Source organism: Chelonoidis abingdonii, chromosome 11, assembly GCF_003597395.2.
Source record: "Chelonoidis abingdonii isolate Lonesome George chromosome 11, CheloAbing_2.0, whole genome shotgun sequence".
In the NCBI taxonomy this organism is placed as follows: domain Eukaryota; kingdom Metazoa; phylum Chordata; order Testudines; family Testudinidae; genus Chelonoidis; species Chelonoidis abingdonii.
Window position 1 is genome coordinate 12,387,743 of NC_133779.1, and position 20,558 is coordinate 12,408,300.

Below are 20,558 nucleotides of genomic sequence, written 5' to 3' on the forward strand. Positions count from 1 at the left end.
TTTCAGCTTGGCAGAGAAGAATTAGATGTACTGTATAGAAGACAGTGTGTTTCAGTTCCCCACCAGGTTGGCAACCTAGGGCTTGTCTGGATGAACAGTTAGTGCATGGCAAGCTGGGGTGTATATACACAGTGCATTAGCTGTCCATGTCAACCCTGCTGGCACACACTAATGATTTCCTAATGTGCTTTGATGTGCTCTATGTTCGGTGTCCATTATGCAGCTGTTAGTGTGCAGCAGCAGGGTGTACATGGACATTTAATACATGGCTGACTATTGCACTGTGGATTTACATCCCAGCTTGCTGTGCATGAACTGTTCACCTAGACAGAACAATCAGTACATGACTGAGCATGGGTCCTTCCTCTCTTCTCCTCTGCATTGCATCCTCAGAGAGTTAGCCCTTTCTCCTCCCATGGTCCCCTTGTTCTTCAAGATCCACAGGTGTCATAAATGGGAGGGCAGTTCAGGGGTCACATTAGTAGGAGCTTCTACAATCCCCACCCTTCCCTGTGATATTTCATGTTTGAATGTGGTGGGAGAGGCATTAATGGAAATAGGGGACTGTTAGTGGAGGTGGGGATGGCTTAGGGGGATGGCCAGGGAGCCATAAGAGGGATTCTCAAGCAGTGAACTGTTGGAGGTTCACCTGATAAGGCAGCTGTGAAGCCAAATGACTAATACCACCCCCTTGTGGTGTGGAGGGCTATTTGCAACATATGTGCATGTGGCTCCATACACACCAGCACTGAAACAATTCAGTCACAATAGTTACTTACACTTGAAGACTGAAGGACAATTTATGATGTTACCTAATGCTCCCCACAGTGGATTGAAGCACTTTTGTGTGTGGATGCAAGTTCATTTCAATAGATTTGCAAGGAGACAAATGACATTCTGTAGACAAGCCAAGGCCTAACATGTTACAATACCTCAGTTCATGCAGTTGCGCATGTCGAGAAGATTTTTGGAACTTGATATTAATTATGTACTTGGGAATGTCTGGAATCTCTACGAGAATCAGTATGTTATAGTATTGGTTTCCTCATGTTTTGTTAGAAGTGGTGTGTGAATGTACGTAAAACATGAGGCTTTTTTTTCCTTTCCTTTCCACAATAAGTTTGAACTGATATTGGGACAGTTCCATTCGTAGAAGAACTATGTACCTTCACTATAGCAATAACATTTTACTCACTTTAACAGCTTGAGAGGTTTATGACTTTTAATGGTGTCCTGTATTTAAAAGGGAGGCTGGAATATACCAAGGACCTGCTAAGCACCTGCCACAGGCATATCTACAGAAAAAGCTTAATGTGACTGATTGCAGCATAAGGAATCTGTGAAATGTATGTGCTGGGTGTACTGGAGGCAGACAAGTTTCCACTCAGATACATAAAATAGAATATTGCTCAGGGTGAAGAGTTTTCAACCTATTGCCAAGGAAAACAATTATTCTTTGGACTTGTCTACATGGGGAGATTGACTGGCATAAATATTCCAGACAAGTGTCCATCTGGACACTTCTATTCTGAAGAAAAATTATCTTTTTCCAGGTTAGCTTCCTCTGTTTTGGAAGTGGATTAAGCTAAAGTGGAAAAGGCCATTTTTCTGGAAAGAGTGTCCACAGAGGGAGTTACCCCAGAATAGCTATAGAGCTATAGAGCTTTAAATTCATATGTTATGTTATTCTGAGATAACTTCCTCATGTAGGCAAGCCCTTATTTGGAAAGGTTTGGCCACAAGGTTTGCTAGCAGGCCACTCTGCAGGCGGGGCACATGCAAGTTCTTCTTTGCTTTAGTTTCTGCTGGTTTTATTCATTAGTGGAGGAGCTTGTAGAACATCAGGCTACTGTGTTTTGGGCAGACTCAGGCTCCTCATGATTGGAGAAATCTTGTGAGGAATCCATTACTGGTGGAGATTATTAATATGTTCCTTAGGGAGGGCAAGTTGCCTGCATCTCTCACACAGGCCTCTCTTTCTAGGCCTCTGCTTAACAACCCTTCTCTTTACACTTACAGGTTTATGAATTTATATCTATGCATGGATCCACAGAGGGGCTTAGGGGTTGTGACACTGAGCATCACAATAAGTGACTTTTAGGCACCTAGAAACTCACTGGGATAACAATGGGATTCCCAATAACCCTCAGTTAGGCACCTAAGTTCCCTGCACAATGCTTGGGGAGACACAGGCACCTTAAAATAGGGTCCACAAAAGCCAGCATGATAGTCAGGGAGTGGTCTAATCCAGAAAATGGGGGATGCCAACGAGACGGTTGTGCTAAACCCCACTTCTCTCACAGATACAGGCATCTAAGTCTGGGCTTCAGGGAGGTGTCAATGTCCGTTTGCAGTCTGCAGCCAGCTCTAGCTCTGGTCTACATTACAGACTGACCTTGGTGTTACTGTGTTGCTCGGTGGAGTGAATAATCCAGACCCCTGAGCAACAAACTGACCTAACCACCCCCTGTGCACAGCGCTATGTTGAGGGGAGGTCTTCTGCTGCTGACACAGCTGATGCCTCTCATGGTATGTCTACACTGCCATTTACTTCGATATATCTTATATCGTTCAAAGGTGTTGGTGTCCCACCAACATAACTACCACCGCTCGTTGGGGGCAGATTAACTATGTTGATGGGAGAGCTTTCTCTTGTTGGCATTGAGTGTCTACACTTGAGATCTTACAGCAGTGCAGCTGCAAGATCTCTAGTATAGACATAGCCTTAGGGAGGTGGATTAACTATACCCCTGCAAGAGCTCTGTGCCATCAGCCTAGAAAATCTTTGTTAAAGCACTAGAGCTGCAGTTAAGCCTAGGCACAGAAGCTGGTTGTTGCAAGAAACACCACAGGAGGAGAGAGCAGCAGCTCACTTATTACTTTTAGCCCAGTGGTGAGTGCGCTCAGCTGGTATGTGGGAGACCTAGCTTCAATTCCTACTTCTGCCTAATGAGGAGAAAGGATTTGAATTGGGGACTTCTAGCTTTCAGATGAGTGTTGTAACCACAGTGCTGTGGGATAGTTTGACTTAGTGCTCTCCAGGGGCGGCTCTATCCTTTTTGCCATCCCAAGCACAGCGGCACGCCACAGGAGGCGCTCTGCCAGTTGCCGTTCCCGTGGCTCCGGTGGATTTCCCGCAGACATGCCTGCAGAGGGTCCACTGGTCCCGCGGCTCCGGTGGACCTCCCACAGGTGGGCCTGCGGATGCTCCACCAGAGCCATGGGACCAGCGGACCCTCCACAGGTACGCCTGCGGGAGGTCCACCAGAGCCACCTGTCGCCCTTCCGACGACTGGCAGAGCGCCCCCTGCGGCATGCCGCCCCAAGCACGTGCTTGGCGTGCTGGGGCCTGTAGCCGCCCCGGTGCTCTCTCAATCTCTCCTGGTGCAGCTATTCCACTTTGGAGAACTAATTAAACAGTCACTGGGCAAGAAAAAGAGAAAAAGATAAGACTTATTCTGTAACCTGGTGGTTAGGAAAATGGGAGATCCAGGGGCCAGTCCCCTTGTGCCATACAAAGAGGCTACAATAAGAAATGAACTTCATGGCAGAAAAAAGGAACTCTGAATGGATTACTCCTCAATATATTTTGCCATTGTTGTTTCTTTTTTACTATTTTCTTTCTGTCGAAAACATTCAGCAAATGAACAGATTCCATTTTCATTTCAGGTCTGCAAGAAATTCCCTCTCAAATTGGGGTCTCAAAAAAGTCCTCAGCCACCTTTCATATTCTCCTTGGTAGAAAGTCATCCCTCCCCCACCTGAGAGAGAGAGAGAGAGAGAGAGAGCACTATGTAGGACTTAATCTTAGAAATATGGGCGCAACATTTTTTCTCTAATAATCTTTATTTATTTATCTCACGGGATGTGTTTGAACTCCAGAAGCAGGTAACATGTAGGATCTCTAAAGCAGTGGTAATGCTCAGCATTTCTTCTATTGCTGTAACGGGGAGATTTACGGTTGGGAGCTGAGACTGGTTGGAAATTTTTTAGAATGGACTTCACAAGGGGGTCAAATTGGAATTTGCCATTAATCTCTTGAGTAGGTTCAAGATCAGGTATGTTGGGAGAGTGTATGTGTGTGGGCATCGAGCTGACAAACATTTCTGTTTAACCAATGAGAATTTTTCTCTCTCTCCTTCTCTTCATACAGATGGGAAAGAAAAGCATTATGAAGAAGGTAAGGTTTCCCTGAATCCTCTTTCCTCTTCAGCCAGGTCAAATATCACTTGGTTATATGGAGAGAAGAGAAAGGGGCAGGCAAATGGATATTTTTTTATGCCAGTTGAAGACATCTGCCACTGCAAAAGAAGGAGGTGCTTTATGGGAGTGCTGAGCTTTTTACAGAGTGAATCTCTCTGGAACTGGAAATGCATTAGTGTTGCTAATTTTCAAACTATTTTGCTAGATTAGGTTGCTAATTGTAGAAAGTTGCTTTCTTCAGACACACTCATGGTTTAAACCTCTTTGTCAGCATTAATGTTGATAAATTGGAGAGAGTCCAGGAGAAAACAATACTAATCAGTTTAGAAAACCTGACCTATGAGGAAAGGTTTAAAAAATTGGGCAGGTTTAGTCCTGAGAAAAGAAGACTGTGGGGTGACCTGATAATAGTCTGGAAATATATTATAGACTTTTATGAAAGAGGACAGTCTATTGTTCTCCCTGTCCACTGAGGTAGCACAAGAATCAATGGGCTTACTCTGCAACAAGGGAGATTCGGGCTCCATATTAGAAGAAATTTCTAACTACAAGGGTAATTAAGCTCTGGAGTAGGCTTCCAAGGGAGGTTGAGGAATTCCCATTGTTGGAAGTTTTTAAGAACAGGTTGGACAAGCACTTGTCAGGGATGGTCTAGGTTTACTTGGCCCTGCCTGAACTCAGGGAGCTGGACTAGATGACCTCTTGAGATCCATTCCAGCCCTACATTTCTATGATTCAATGATAAAACGTGGCAGCAGTATGGCCTCTATGTGACAGAATCCTACTTTCAGGAGCATTAAGGCCTCTAGGGATCTCGGGAAATTCCAGTTTATACACCTGTTTTTTTGCTACAGCGAAGCAGTATGAGACTCAATGTCAAATATGATGTACCAATGAGGTGATGTGAGGCTCAGTTTCGCATTTCTCCAGTTCTTAGTTTCCCACATGCTGAGCCAGTCCAGTGCCCCCACCCTGAGGTTATTCTAGTTACAACATCTGCCACTGGCTCCACAGGATGATTCAGCAGTTGGAAACTGGTCGGAAAACAAACACCTGGCCATGCTCCGACTGTCACGAACACCCCTCCTCCCCCAGTGAAACACTCATGGTTCGGCGGGGGTGGGGGGGTAGCAGATACTATGCTGGCTCAGTTATCAGAGGATCCTCCTATAATAGTCCAATCATCCTGTGTCTATCAGCCTTGTGCTGAGGGCAAAGCATTGAGCAACCACAGCACAAGGAAGAATCTGGGTCTGTGTTGGGAATCTGCAGAATGGCCCCGTTTGGTGAAAGTCATTGACTTTAAGGCCCAGTTATGTTTAAGAGACATCAGAATGAGAATAACAGGTCTTATTGTTTCCTTATCTTTCTGTTTCTTTTCATTCCAGTGGGAACTGGAGCTGGCCATTACAGAGAGCCAAGGGGTGGGGGAAGGGTGGGTTATTAACGGAAATTGGAAAATTGATAACAACATTAGACTTTTCTGATCCTGTTACTGCCTTTTTTCCCCCAGAACTACAAACTCTGAAGTCTCAAGTAGGTAAGAAAAAAATGAAACTTCTGATGTTCTTGAGGGAAGAAATGACTTATTTAGTAACCCTATTTAACATCACAACTGGCCCACCAGTGGCACATAGAAAGAAGGCTGAAAATACTTTCTGTTATAAAGCCCTATTATCAGACGCTCAGAGTTTTGTGTAGCAGCCTTGTTCTGGTCTAGAGAAGTCTCTGTTTTGTTCCCCCAAAGACTTTATTTCCCTTTTGGGAAGATTTTAAACAAAAGCCATTCACCTCTTTCTGAGAAGAAAATGACTATTTTGTTTTCCACATTATTAGAAAAAACAAGAAGGAAACTGTAAACATTTTGTATGTGGAGCCATAAGGCCCAAATGTCTGAGAGCTGAAACCTGCAATCTGAAACTGCAGCATGTCAATATTCCTCACTGATGAGTATTGTACGGCCTTGCTCTTGAGAAGCCTGCTGTAGATTTAGCCAAGTTCTAAACTGTTGAAAATCACACATTGAGCATGCAGAGTGTGCTATTCTATTAAAGAGTGGTGCCCTGCATTATGGGCCTAGCTTAGTTTTTAAGTGAATTAACTAGAGTCAGTGATTTACATGATCTATGCTACAGGCTGCATAGTCTCCTGGGAGCACTGCTTTAATGTGCCAGACCCCCAAGGGACAGTGCCTCTGAGACTGAGCCTTCAGACTCCAGCACTCCTATTTCACACCGGGAGCTCTGACCACCAAGTTAAACTATGATAGACCTCTGTCAGCACCTCAGCACATCCTCTTCAAAACAGTGTAGGGTTTGTCAGCTGGAACACAACATCAGGAAGTCATTACATTAGCACAGAGAAGCAAAGGTTAAGACATCATCCAAACTGGCCAAGCCAGGGTTCCATTGAAACATGCTGCTGAAGAAACCATCTTGTGCTCTTCTCTGTATCTCTGTCCTGTTGTCTCCCAGTCCCAGATGAGCTCCTGTGTATCTCCAAAGGAGAGGTCTTATTCTTACCTTCTGTCACCTATTGGTCCATTGTCCTCCTCTGCAAAACCATGCTAAGATCACATGTTACACCTGCTGGTGTTTCCAGTTGTTTGGTGCCAGCTATTAAATCATTAGGGTTCACATTGTCTTCCTAGATCCTCCATAGAAATGGGTCAGTTTCAGCCTGTCCTCAGTGACCATTCATACCACCGCAGACAGTTACATGACACACACACCTCATGTCTCCTGCTCTGCCCCAGTAGCAACATGTTAACTCTTCTGCACCCACTGGGTAGCAATCCCAAGTCAAATAAGTCACTTCCACACATATGAGTCATGAAAATATTACAGAAAATCCCCACATTCGTCACACCTACTCTGCAGAATGGCTCCAGACCTTCTCAGGATGTGGCTAAAGAGATCCTTTTCCTTCATATTCTTCCTCTATGGCCCCAGTCCTGCAATGGGATCTGTGCTGTCAACTTTAACACCTATGCAGACTTCCACTGCCATCAGCTGGACTCGCAGGGTTACAGGTTTCACCCACCTAGAACCAACTGCAGACTCAGGACCAAAACTGCTTCCTATTGCTCTAGAGGACCATGCACAGGGTTGTGAGCTAGGAGGACCTTCAGATAGTGGGTTCCTGATACAACTGGTGGAATGATCTGGACCTAGTGAGGCCACCTCTAAAACTAGTCAATACCACACTTCCGGCCCATGCCTGTGCATCACCAGAATGAATAAAAATAATGAGACAAGGTGGGTGAGGTAATAACTTTATTTGGACCAACCTCTACAGAGGAGAGAAAAAATGCTTTTGAGCTTACACGGAGCTCTTCCTCAGGTCTGGAAAACTTACCCAGCATGTTACAGCTAAATACAAGGTGTAACAAATTGTTTAGCATAAGTGCTTAACACACAGTGTAAGGGACCATTCAAAGGAAGTGGCCCATTAGCATTTGTGCAGTCAATAGAAAGGGAGCTTATTAAGTTACAGATTCTTGTAATAAGCTATGAATCCAATGTCTTTATTAAGATCAGGACTTTTAGTGCCAAGCGAAGTTATGAATTTAAGATCCCAAGATCATCTTTTGAAAGTGTTGTGCAGGTTTCCTTTGAGGATGAGGATGGAGAGGTCAGATATGGAGGAATTGTTTAGTAAAAAATGTTCACCTACAAGTGGTAGAGTGTCTTTATCATTTTCCTGTGTGCGTTCATCTGAGAATGTAGTGATTGTCTGGTTTCACCCACACAGTTGTTGTAGAGGCATTTAGTGCACTGGATGAGGTATACCATATGTTGTGATCAGCATGCCATTAATCTTGCTCACTTCATATCTGACCTCTCAGTCCTCAAAGGAGAGGCATATTATTCACTAACCCAAAAGAAATTAAAATGAGGTCAATACTAAAAAACTTATTTTTGCTTTGCAGATGAACTCCAGATAGAAGTGGGTAAGTTTTGCCTTCATTTTTCAAATGTAAATGTCAATTCAGTTCCATGCTCAAAAAAAGAGATGTAAATAGAAATCAAGTTCTCACAGTTACAAACACAGGAAGTGAATGATTTTTCTTGTTAGAATATGATTTTTCTAAAATTTGCTCAGATGTGCAGATCAATGCTACAGCCCTATTCCTGCTCTCATTGGGTGAAAAATATCCCCTGTGGAATGAGTTATTCATCACTTAAATCCCAGCTAGTAGTTCAAAATTGGGCATAGGTGTGTACCCTGTGCTGCATAGGTCTAGTCCTTCTCTCTCTCCAGGGATGAATTTCACCCTAAATCAGTCATAACATGTCTTTGAATATAGGCAGAGTGAGGTTCTAATGATGTGTCATCAGTTATATGATTTGCATTTTGCCATTGGCTATGAGAGAGATTAATGTATGAGGCAAGATTAATAAAACTGGGACTTTTCAGCTTAGAAAACAGATGACTAACGGGAGATATGATTGAGGTCTATAAAATCATGACCGGTGTAGAGAAAGTAGATAAGGAAGTGTTGTTTACTACTTCTCATAACACAAGAACTAGGGGTCACCAAATGAAATTTATGGGCAGCAGGTTTAAAACAAATAAAAGGAAGTATCTCTTCACACAATGCACAGTCAACTGGGGAAATGCTTGCCAGAGGATGTTGTGAAGGCCAAGACCATAACAGGGCACAAAAAATTACTAGATATCATATAATATCAGGGTTGGAAGGGACCTCAGGAGATCATCTAGTCCAACCCTCTGCTCAAAGCAGGACTAATCTTCAGACAGATTTTTGCCCCAGATTCCTAAATGGTCTCCTCAAGGACTGAACTCATACCCCTTAGGTTAGCAGACTAATGCTCAAACCCTTGAGTTATCCCTTGCCCCATTACAAGGTCATGGAGGATAGGTCCATCAATGGCTATTAGCCAGGATGGGCAGGGATGATGTCCCTGATCTCTGTTTGCCAGAAGCTGGGAATGAGCAATGGGGGATGGTTCACTTGATGGTTATGTGCTTTGTGCATTCCCTCTGGAGCACCTGGCACTGGCCACTGGAAGACAGGATACTGGGCTAGATAGACCTTTGGTCTGAACTCAGGATGACCATTCTTATGTTTTTATGACTTTAATAATGAAAGTAAGAGCACACCCTTTTAGACAGTGAATATCTGTGGGTGTCCTGCTTACAAAATATCAACCATCTAGTACTCTTTCTGGTGGGTTTTGTTTGTTTGTTTTATTGTATCTCTTAGTTATCGCCTCTCTATCCTGCTTTGTGATCTGGGGATGGCAACACACACAATCCTGCCAGGCTTCTGAGTGCTGGAGCCACTGCAAGCCCTGTCACCCCAGCCAGCCCCAGCCTGAAGGGTGCAGCCACGAATCTCTTGCTCCCACCCCAATGTGTTTGGGGGCTGGTAGTGAGAAGTCTTTCCATTACCACTCCAAGGCAATGGGGCTTGGTGGAGCAAGGGAGGGGAGACAAGTAGCAGAGCCAACATGGATTGGATCCTTCCTAGCATAGCACTGAGATGAAAGGGCTGAAGGTATCAGCACGTTCCTTATGTGCATCATCAGAATGTGTAAAACCAGACACTCCTGCTCCTAACAAAAATGAAAAGGTGATGATGGGCTGTGTGAGAAGTTGGGGACACATTCTTTACTTTTTCACCTCATGCCTTCCATCCTCACCTTACAGGAGCTAGGACAAATGTTTTCAAACTTTATCCTATGCCAAACAGCTCTATATCAATGTATTCCCTTTTATTTTACTCTGTTAGTAGTAGCACTGGGTGGAAAATTGTTTTCCTGACTCATTAGAATTTTCAACATTTTAAAACATGTTCCCATCCTGAATCAGGATGAACAGTTGAAATCTTGAAATGTTTCACAAACCAAAAGTCCCGTACCCCCACCCAGTTCACTTTAGATCAATTGAAATGTGTTGTTTTGATAAATTAGAAGCTTTTTTTAAATTTTGAAATGTTTTCCTTTTTCAAAACACTTTTAGTGTATATTTACTAAAAATTTTAAACAAATCTCTTTACTTTAAAATACAAATTCAAAACTTCTCAGTATAAAAATGTTGAAATGGGATGCTTTTAAAATCTCAAACCTTCTTTTGTGAAAATTTTTTTGATTCACAGTTTCAGTGAACAGATCACTATTTCTAAAATAGTTTCAGTTTTGATGAATCAGCATTTTTCAACTAGCAAACATTTCATTGAAAAATCCCAATCAGCTCTAATTTCCTATCTGAATTTGCCCAATTTCAACTTCCATTGGATCATCTTATACATTTTTCTACTAATTGGCTCTTCCGTCTAGTAGATGACTGTATAATATTGCCATGTGGCTATAACCTGAAACTAGACAAATTCAGACTAGGAATAATCCTCAGAGTTCGTAGAATATTAAGACTGGAAGGGACTTCAGAAGGTCATTTAGTCCAACACGCTGCTCAAAGCAGGACCAATCCCCAGACAGTTTTTGCCCTAGATCCCTGAATTACCTCCTCAAGGGATTGAATTTACAAGCCTGTGTTCAGCAGGCTAATCCTCAAACCACTGAGCCATCCCTCCTCTGAAGAAGTACGTTTTAATAGTGAAAGTAATTAATCATTTGAAAAAAATTACCAAGGGTTTCTAAGAATTATTTTAGGGAAGTTCTGTGGCCTGTCTTATCCCAGGGTTCGGATTATATAATCACAGTGGTCTCTTCTGGCATCTGGAGTCTAGGAATCCCCTTTGGTATCCAAGCATCATTGGCTTTGATTCTTACATTGTATTATTTCTGTACTTATTGTATTTTATAAATTACCATACTTTGTCTTGGTTCTGGATATTACATTATTTCTGTGTGCTATGGAGACAAAACTGGAAGGGTTAAGCACATGGTTTTCTCTTTGTTTTTCTTTTTCAGGAAGAATCCAGAAAGAAAGTGGTTAAGTCCTATTGACTTTTCTTGCTATGAGGATGTCTTGGGGAGATGGGGAACTATCAATACAGAAGAGATTGATGATTGTCAGTGTGTCGATAAAAAGGATCTAGCAGATGGGAGTGATGGGTTGTGAGAGCAATTTCAATGGGGAAAGAAAGAGTCTGTAGAGTTTCCCATGGTCGGGATTTCTTCTTCATGGGGTGAGGTTTATTCAGAGGTCTGTCATGGCTGGGAGATAAGTCTGGTTGGGTATTGAGCATAGGGGCAACAGTTGAGTGTGTATGACAGTGAGATATATGGGGTGTTTCATACTGAAGGCTTTGGGAGTTGTTAAAAAGTAACGTTTATGAGTATTTGTTAACCCATTACACACACGCACTCTCACAAATGACTGCAAGAAGAGAAGACTATCAAAGCAGAAAAACAAAAGTAACTTTGAATTAGTTCTTCTTCAGTGCAAGTCTGTTAAACTGACTATACTGGTAAAACATCTCTAAAGAGCTGTGTGGGTTCCCTGTTAGAAGTATAGAAGCAAAAATATTTTTCCTAATAATCTTTTAATTAGTCTCATGTGTTGTGATTGGAGTCCAGAAGGAGGCAGTGCGCAGCATCTCTAAAGCAGTGACAATGCTCAAGATTTATTTTATTGCAATGACAGGTTTTATTGGTGATTTTTACAGTGGTGGGATGAGTCTGGTTTGAACTCTTGCAGTGAAGTTGCTGAGGGTGTCAGATTAGAAGCTCTTCAGGAGAGGTGTAAGATCTGCTTGCTGACCCAACCGACATTCACAAGGGATGGCAATTAAGAAAATCTTTTTTTTCCCTTGCAGATGAACTGAAAGTAGAACTGAGTAAGTGTGTGTTGATTCTTTGAATGTAAAAGTCAATTTGGTTCCATGGTCGAAAAGAGATGCAAATAGAAATAATAGAATATCAGGGTTGGAAGGGACCTCAGGAGATATCTAGTCCAACCTCCTGCTCAAAGCAGGACCAATCCCCAACTATTTTTTTGCTGCAGATCCTTAAATGGTCCCCTCAAAAACTGAATTCACAACCCTAAGTTTAGCAGGCCCATGTTCAAACTGCAGAGCGACCCCCACCCCCCAATGAAGTTCTTGCAGTTAGAAATACGGGAACTGAAGGATCTTTATTGTTAGAATATTATTTTGATCACATTTGCTAGGATATACAGATGAATGCTACACATGTGTCACCCAATCCCACCTATCCTTTCAAAATAGGGCATATGTGAGTCTCTTGTGCAGTGTAATCCTAGTGTTTGCTTGCTGTCCAGAGATGAATTTCACCCAGAATCAGTCCTTACATGTCTTTGAAAGGAGTTAGGCCCTGACAGTGCGTCTCCAGTGATGTGATTTGGAATTTGCCAATGACATCAATAATGGCAGTAGAATCACACGCTTTGAGATAGTGACTGTGTGTGTGTGTCCCACATTCAAAATATGAACTGTCTATTACCCTGGCTGATTTTTTGGTATATCTGTCAATTGTGTCTTCACCACCACCACCCTCCTGCTCCCCTTGAGGCCTGGGGAGGGCAAGACAGACACTTCTGCCAATCTGAAGGATGTAGGAACCCCTCCAAAGCCTGTTACACTGGCCAGGCCTGACAGGTGCACCTGCATGTCTTTGGGGGCTGGTAGAGAGGGAATCTCTTCACTTCCACTCCTGACCTAAGGGGCTTGGTGGAGCTAGAGAAGGGAGAGGAGTAGCAGAGCCAACATGGATTGACACCTTCCTAGCAGGCACAGTGATGAAGGGCTGAGGACTTCCGGAGTGCTCCCACCTTTTTGGTACAGGGAGATGAGAAGGGGGACGGGTTCTTCATTAGCTGAGGGAAGAGGCTGTCTTTCAGCATGTGCAGCCGCTCTGACTGGCTGCAAGCAAAGGAGTTTGGCTAGTAGCCAATCAAGAGTGAGTTTACCATATAGAAACATCTGAAAACCTATGACTTATGGGGAAATCCCATAGACCTGGCAAATTAGGGGCCATCTGAAATCCCACAGAGTTGCAGGTCTAAGCCAGTTAGACCTTTGAAGAGTGTTGCCCAGTTGAAATATCAGTAAGTACAGGTACATCATTATCACACAAACATCTGATTCCTTTGATTATCTTTGTACAATGATATTTTTATCTCTCTTCCACTCTTCCCCTCACCACCCTTAAACTCACTCCCATCTTGGTTATTTGGAGGGAGCAGGACTTTCTCTGATGGTTCCTCTCCCATCTCACTTGTTGCTGCAGCCCATTTTCATCTCTCTCATAGCAGGGAAGCCAGCAGCTCCAGGGAGAGACAATGCAGCTCCCCACACTGCCAGCCTCACCACACATATTCCTTAGTGATCTGCTGTCTCTGTCTGAGGCTGAAAAGTGAATGAAGCAGGGAACAGACCTGGTGACTCCACAAGAGCCACAAATGGTCCCCAAAACAGTACAAAAACCACAGTGTGTGTGTGTATGTGTGTACCATTAGTGTGCTTTACTTTCCCTTTTCCGCACAAGTAAATCATTACGTATTGTGTCTGACATCCTTGACATCCTCAGCATCCTCAACCTGGGGTGTTTCTGCTGCCTAAAGCTGGAAAACCAGTAGTATGTGGCTCTTTGAATTCAATGTCTGCTGTTTTTCACTTTGATTTCAGAGTGGAGAAGCACTCGCACCTATGCAGGTAACAGAATACATATCTCTCCTGGTAATCAAAAAATATATTCATATTTTTAAAAGCTAGAAACAGAACGTATTGCTATCACGGAGATGAACTCTGAGGCCCTACTCCATTTCATAGGGTTTTCTTATTCAGTTCCTTCAATGAGTGTAACTTATATCAGAATCTGGCAAAATATATTTGAGTATCAATAAGATAAACATTCCAGGATCCCCTCCATTTTTGAATCATGTTCAATCATATCTCTGAAACATTTCAGTGTAACTAAATTGTCAGAATAGAACAAAACCCATTATCAGTAGGCATTTTGCCTGACTAAGGATAGCAGGAATTGGCTCACAAGCCATATCTCCCATGTTTCAGTTTACACTGCAATTAGACAAGGGTTTCTTAAATTCTCTTTGCAGATGACATCACTCTTAATCCAGACACAGCCCAACCCAATCTCTCCATTTCTGAGGATAAGAAGAAATTTATTCATGAACGCCAACCTCAAAAAGTTCCATCAAATCCAGAGAGATTCGATTCAACTGTCTCTGTGTTGGGCTCTGAAGGATTCTCCTCTGGAAAGCACTACTGGGAGGTGGATGTCAGAGCCAGCAATGACTGGGACCTGGGAGTGACCAGAAAATCCATAGAGAGAGAAGGAAAACTTTCTTTGTCCCCTAAAGAGGGATTCTGGACTCTGGGTTGGACTGGGAGAGATTACTGGGCAAAAACTGATCCGTGGACCCTGGTCACGGTGCAAAAAAAGCCCAAGAAAATTGGAGTTTACCTTAGTTACCAAGAAAGGGGGGAGGTGACGTTTTTCAATGTAACTGACATGTCTGTGTTGTACACATTTAATGATTGTTCATTCTCAGGAGAGGTTTATCCATTCTTTAAAAATTCCCACAAAGAAACATCAATGAGAATTTGCTCTTTAAGAGAAGATGAATGAGTTTAAAGTGGCACTGTCAGACTGTCACTCACTTATCCCACTGTATCTTTGAAATCAAATTTCCCATCAATGAATTTGAATTACATTTTGCCTCTATATTATTTCTGTGGTGCCATCTCTAAAACAGCACTGTTGTTCATTTTATGGCTGTGAACCCATGACATCAAGTTTCTCTCCAATAAAATTTAAACTGTAGATTTTACTCTGTACTTTTTGAGGTGCCATCTTGATTATGTGCTTTCAACAAGAAACTTTTTATTTTGTGTTACTTCTGACAAATACTGTTATTTGACTAGGCTGTTAAGGAAAGGATATTTGTGTTGAAGATTTTCAGTAGAAATCAGTGCCCACAATTAAGTTTTCAAGAGCTCAGCTGCCATTTACCCAACATGAAAATCCTTAGAAAATCTGACAAAAACTGTCACAGCGGGAGCTGCTGAGTGGATATTAATGGGTGAAAAATCCATCCTGTCACACACATTTATTTTTCTCTTGGAGACAGCACACCACCAAACTTATAGCTAATTTAGGGCTTGTGACTGGCCTGTGTAGCTACACAGCAGGGTAAGAGAATATAAAATACTCCCCATCCCTCTACACAGCCACACAGGCCTTACTGTCACAGTTACAAGGCAGCTGCACCTCTGACCCCTTTCTAATACCTCTGAGAGCTCCCACCCTGAGAACCTCTTGCTCTCACTGATCTCAGGGTGGAATCTCATGAGTCTTCAACACTTAGATAGGACCTACTATACAAACTTGGCCATACCATCCACTTACCACCCATCAGTCCATTCTTACACTGGGCAACTTCTTGCTCCTCCATTGTGACCAATGAAACTGACCAAAAGCCTTTTAAAACTTAAGTGCTTTTATTTAGCAGTTGTGTAGTTAGCTTTAGATCAATATCCCTTTAAATAGTCTGTGAGCCTTCTGTCTGTGGTCACCATAGACTATGAACCAGAAACTGCCAGAAACGGGTCAGAGTACCAATATGTACACACCTAGGCTTGTGCAGATTTAGTAAACTCATTTATTTGGAATCATAAGAATGGCCGTACTGGATCAGACCAAAGATCCATCTAGCCCAGTATCTGTTTACCGACAGTGGCCAATGCCAGGTGGCCCAGAGGGAGTGAACCTAACAGGTAATGATCAAGTGATCTCTCTCCTGCCATCCATGTCCAACCTCTGACAAACAGAGGCTAGGGACACCATTCCTTACCCATCCTGGCTAATAGCCATTTATGGACTTAACCACCATGAATTTATCCAGTTCTCTGTTATAGTCCTAGCCTTCACAACCTCCTCAGGTAAGGAGTTCCACAAGTTGACTGTGTGCTGCGTTTAGTTTTAAACCTGCTGTTTATTAATTTCATTTGGTGACCCCAAGTTCTTGTATTATGGGAATAAGTAAATAACTTTTCCTTATCCACTTTCTCCACATCACTCATGATTTTATATACCTCTATCATATCCCCCCTTAGTGTTTTCCTCTTTTCCAAGCTGAAGAGTCCTGCCCTCTTTAATCTTTCCTCATATGGGACCCTCTCCAAACCTCTAGTCATTTTAGTTGCCCTTTTCTGAAACTTTTCTAGTGCCAGTATATCTTTTTTTGAGGTAAGGAGACCACATCTGTACACACTATTCGAGATGTGGACGTACCATGGATTTATATAAGGGCAATAATATATTAATCTTATTCTCTACCCCTTTTTAATGATTCCTAACATCCTGTTTGCTTTTTTGACCACCTCTGCACACTGCGTGGACATCTTCAGAGAACTATCACGATGACTCCAAGATCTTTTTCCTGACTTGTTGTAGCTAAATTAGCCCCCATCATATTATATGTATAGTTGGGTTATTTTTTCCAATGTGCATTACTTTACATTTATCCACATTAAATTTCATTTGCCATTTTCTTGCCCAATCACTTAGTTTTGTGAGATTTTTTTGAAGTTCTTCACAATCTGCTTTGGTCTTAACTATCTTGAGAAGTTTAGTATCATCTGCAAACTTTGCCACCTCACTGTTTACCCTTTCTCCAGATCATTTATGAATAAATTGGATAGGATTGGCCCAAGGACTGACCCTTGGGGAACACCACTAGTTATCCCTCTCCATTTTGAGAATTTACCTTTAATTCTTATTCTTTGTTCCCTGTCTTTTAACCAGTTCTCAATCCATGAAAGGACCTTCCTTTTATTCCATGACAGCGTAATTTACGTAAGAGCCTTTCCTGAGGGACCTTGTCAAAGGCTTTCTGGAAATCTAAGTACACTATGTCCACTGGATCCGCCTTGTCCACACGTTTTGTTGACCCCTTCAAAGAACTCTAATAGATTAGTAAGACAACAATTTCCCTTTACAGAAATCTGTTGACTATTGCTCAACAGTTTTGTTTTTCTATGTGTCTGACAATTTTATTCTTAACTATTGTTTCAACTAATTTGCCCCGGTACCGAAGTTAGACTTAACCGTCTGTAATTGCTAGGATCACCTATAGAAACCCTTTTAATTATTGGCGTTACATTAGTTAACTTCCAGTCATGGGTACCGAAGCTGATTTAAAGGACAGGCTGAAAACCTTAGATAATAGTTCCTCAACTTCACATTTGAAGTTCTTTCAGAACTCTTGGATGAATGCCATCTGGTCCCGGTGACTTGTTAATGTTTGAGTTTATCATTAATTCCAAAACCTCCTCTAGTAACACTTCAATCTATGCCAGTCCTCAGCTTTGTCACCTACAAAAGCCCAGCTCAGGTTTGGGAATCTGCCCAACATCCTCAGCCGTGAAGACTGAAGCAAAGAATCCATTTAGTTTCTCTGCAATGACTATAATGTCTTTTAAGTGCTCCTTTTGTATCTCGATCGTCAAGGGGCCCCACTGGTTGTTTAGCAATTCTCCTGCTTCTGATGTACTTAAAAAACATTTTGTTATTACCTTTGGAGTTTTTGGCTAGCCATTCTTCAAACTCCTCTTTGGCTTTTCTTATTACACTCTTGCACTTAATTTGGCAGTATTTATGCTCCTTTCTATTGGCTGTGCTTGTGTGGTTTCTTTATATTGTTTTGGCTTTGTGGGGCGCAGACGACACAATGATTGGTAACAAGGAAGGAAGCCCAATCCCAGAGTACAGCGGAACAGAGAAATAACTGCAGAGTTCCCTAGACTAAAAGGAAACTGCAGCTACTGGGACTGTGAGAAAACTGATCATTCAGGGTGCGGGGGAAATGTTTGTAACAGTCTTACTGTTGGAGGAAAATTGACATGTTTGATAAAGTGAGTCAATCCTCCACTGATCTGTGGTGACAGAGTGGAACAGGGGCTGACCACTGCTGTTCCAGCCCCAGGAGGCCCACTGCTTCAGCCTTCGGCCCTGTGGTCCAGGGACTGGGGATTGCTGCTCTGTCCATCAGCCTGCTGGCAAGTTGCTTTGGCGGCCTCAGAGTTGATTCCTGGCTGCTGTTCCAGCAGTCCAGGGACCAGTGTTCCTGTGGCACCAGGGCTGACTGCAGGATACTGACAGCTGCTCCAGCCCTGCCCTAGAATAAGTCCCGGAGGTCCTGGAAAGTCACAGAATATGTTACCTCCATTACGGAATTGTATTTTTAGTGATAGCTAATGACATGTTGAGCAAAATTTACCAGTTTTACTTAGCATAATGGGGACTAAAGCCTATAACCTGTTGTATAGCTACACAGGCTGAGATTATGGAAATTCTCCAGAGTCACCTCTCTCCAAAGCCACTGGCAATTGCAGAGTGTTTCTGATTTTATAAACAAAATTAAAAAGAAAATGAAACAATTCCTGACTATGTGGCTGATTTAAGGATATTAACAGAGTATAGCCATTTCGGAGAGTTATTGTGCAATAAGGAAAATGAAGGAATCCAAAACCAGTTATTGAGTGAGGCTGATTGGACCCTACAACGTGTGCTAGAACTTGCTGTATCAATGGAATCTGAAGATGCCATGGAGCTGCAATTGCATCATGTGACTTGACAATAAACAAACTGACAGTCAAGTGGAAAGCACAACATGGACAGTGCTAACACAAAGACTGGGTGCTGTCATTTGGAAAACAGTCTCACAGTGCAACTGATTGTTGGTTTAAGGACAAAACCTGTAGGAACTGCAACAAACGGGCTCACACAGTAATATGGAGTTCCATGAACAATGCACAATAACTACAACATGACGACAATACCAGAGGATTTCAGATGCATTAGGTTGCAGGTGACAACATAGTATCCGCTGAGAATGTTAAAACAGCTCTACAACTGTTTACTTTAGAAGACAATAAATGACTAGATATTAAAGGGTATTCCTGGCGCTGGGTGTTAGATGATATACTGGTCATAGAAGCTGGTGATTAAAACATCACGAACACCTCCGAAGGTGCCGGTGAGGCTGACTGAGTGTGGACTTAGAGCAAACAAGGAAAAACATAGTTATAGATTCAATTCGGTAGTGCAGGCACACCATTAATAGAGATGGTTTGTGTTAATCACAGCACACAGTAGAAGCTGTCCTTACGGCACCTTATCCACAACATGTGTCACAATTGTGTCCATTTGTGCAGATGGTCAGTTATGACTTTCACAGTTCAGGACAACTGCACTTGTATTTCCCCTCAGCAGCCCTGCAAGGGCACCCAATCTCAGGCTTCTGGATCTCCACCCATCCCCTTTCTTGGACAGAAACCCACGTCTCTCTGTCCCTTCTCTCCAGATTATTTCTGGGCTGTACAGTTCCCTGCCTTTACTGTGTATTTCCCAGCACAAACAGATTACCTAGGGGCACCTACTTGCTTTCTCTTCTCAGATAGTTACCTTATAACTGTAGCAATTACACCTGTTATCACACAGCATGATGTATGCACTTTATCCATAAGGTAAAAAGCATTACAGAGAGAGCATATTAAAATAATAAAATAACTCACACACATGCTAAGAAGCTTATCAGCGATCACCCCCAACCCAGCATAGCATCATAAAATATCAGGGTTGGAAGGGACCTCAGGAGGTCATCTCGTCCAACCCCTGCTTAAAGCAGGACCAATCCCCAGACAGATTTTTGCCCCAGATCCTTAAATGGCCCCCTCAAGGACTGAACTCACAACCCTGGGTTTAGTAGGCCAATGCTCAAAACATTGAGCTATCTCTCCCCATGGATTCTGGCAGGAGCTGTCCTTCAAACCCCCACCAAAGGGGATTCCTTTATGGTCATAAATTAATCACAGCTTCAGCCCAGAGTAAGTGTTCAGTCTTAGATGGCCGCATTAGACCAAGTTCTTCCAATCCTTCCTTAAGAACTGGGGCCCTCAGTGGGTCAGAGGTCCTGTCAATGTGCAGGATCAGGGAGAAAGTCCTCAGTCAGTCTAAACAGGTTATTTATTCAAGAACCCTTTCTTTGTCTGCTGGTCCCCGGACATCCGGTTTGAACTAGTAATATCCACACGTTGACTGTGAGATGTCTTCAAAGGCTGGTCTCAGAGGGGAAATCTTGTATTTCTAGCACCCCAAGGGATTTCCTAGGAATCCACTTCACATGCACTGTTCCTTTGAAGTTGTCATAAACAGATAGTTAAGGATTAATGTCTCTTTTACCTGTAAAAGGTTAACAAGATCAGTGAACCTGGCTGACACCTGACCAAAGAACCAGTCGGGAGACAAGATACTTTCAAATCTGGGTGGAGGGAAGTCTTTGTTTTGTGCTGTTTTCTTTGTTCTCTGTTCTCTCTGGGGTCTGAGAGGGACCAGACCTGTATACAGGCTCTCCAATCTTTCTGAAAAAGTCTCTTCTAT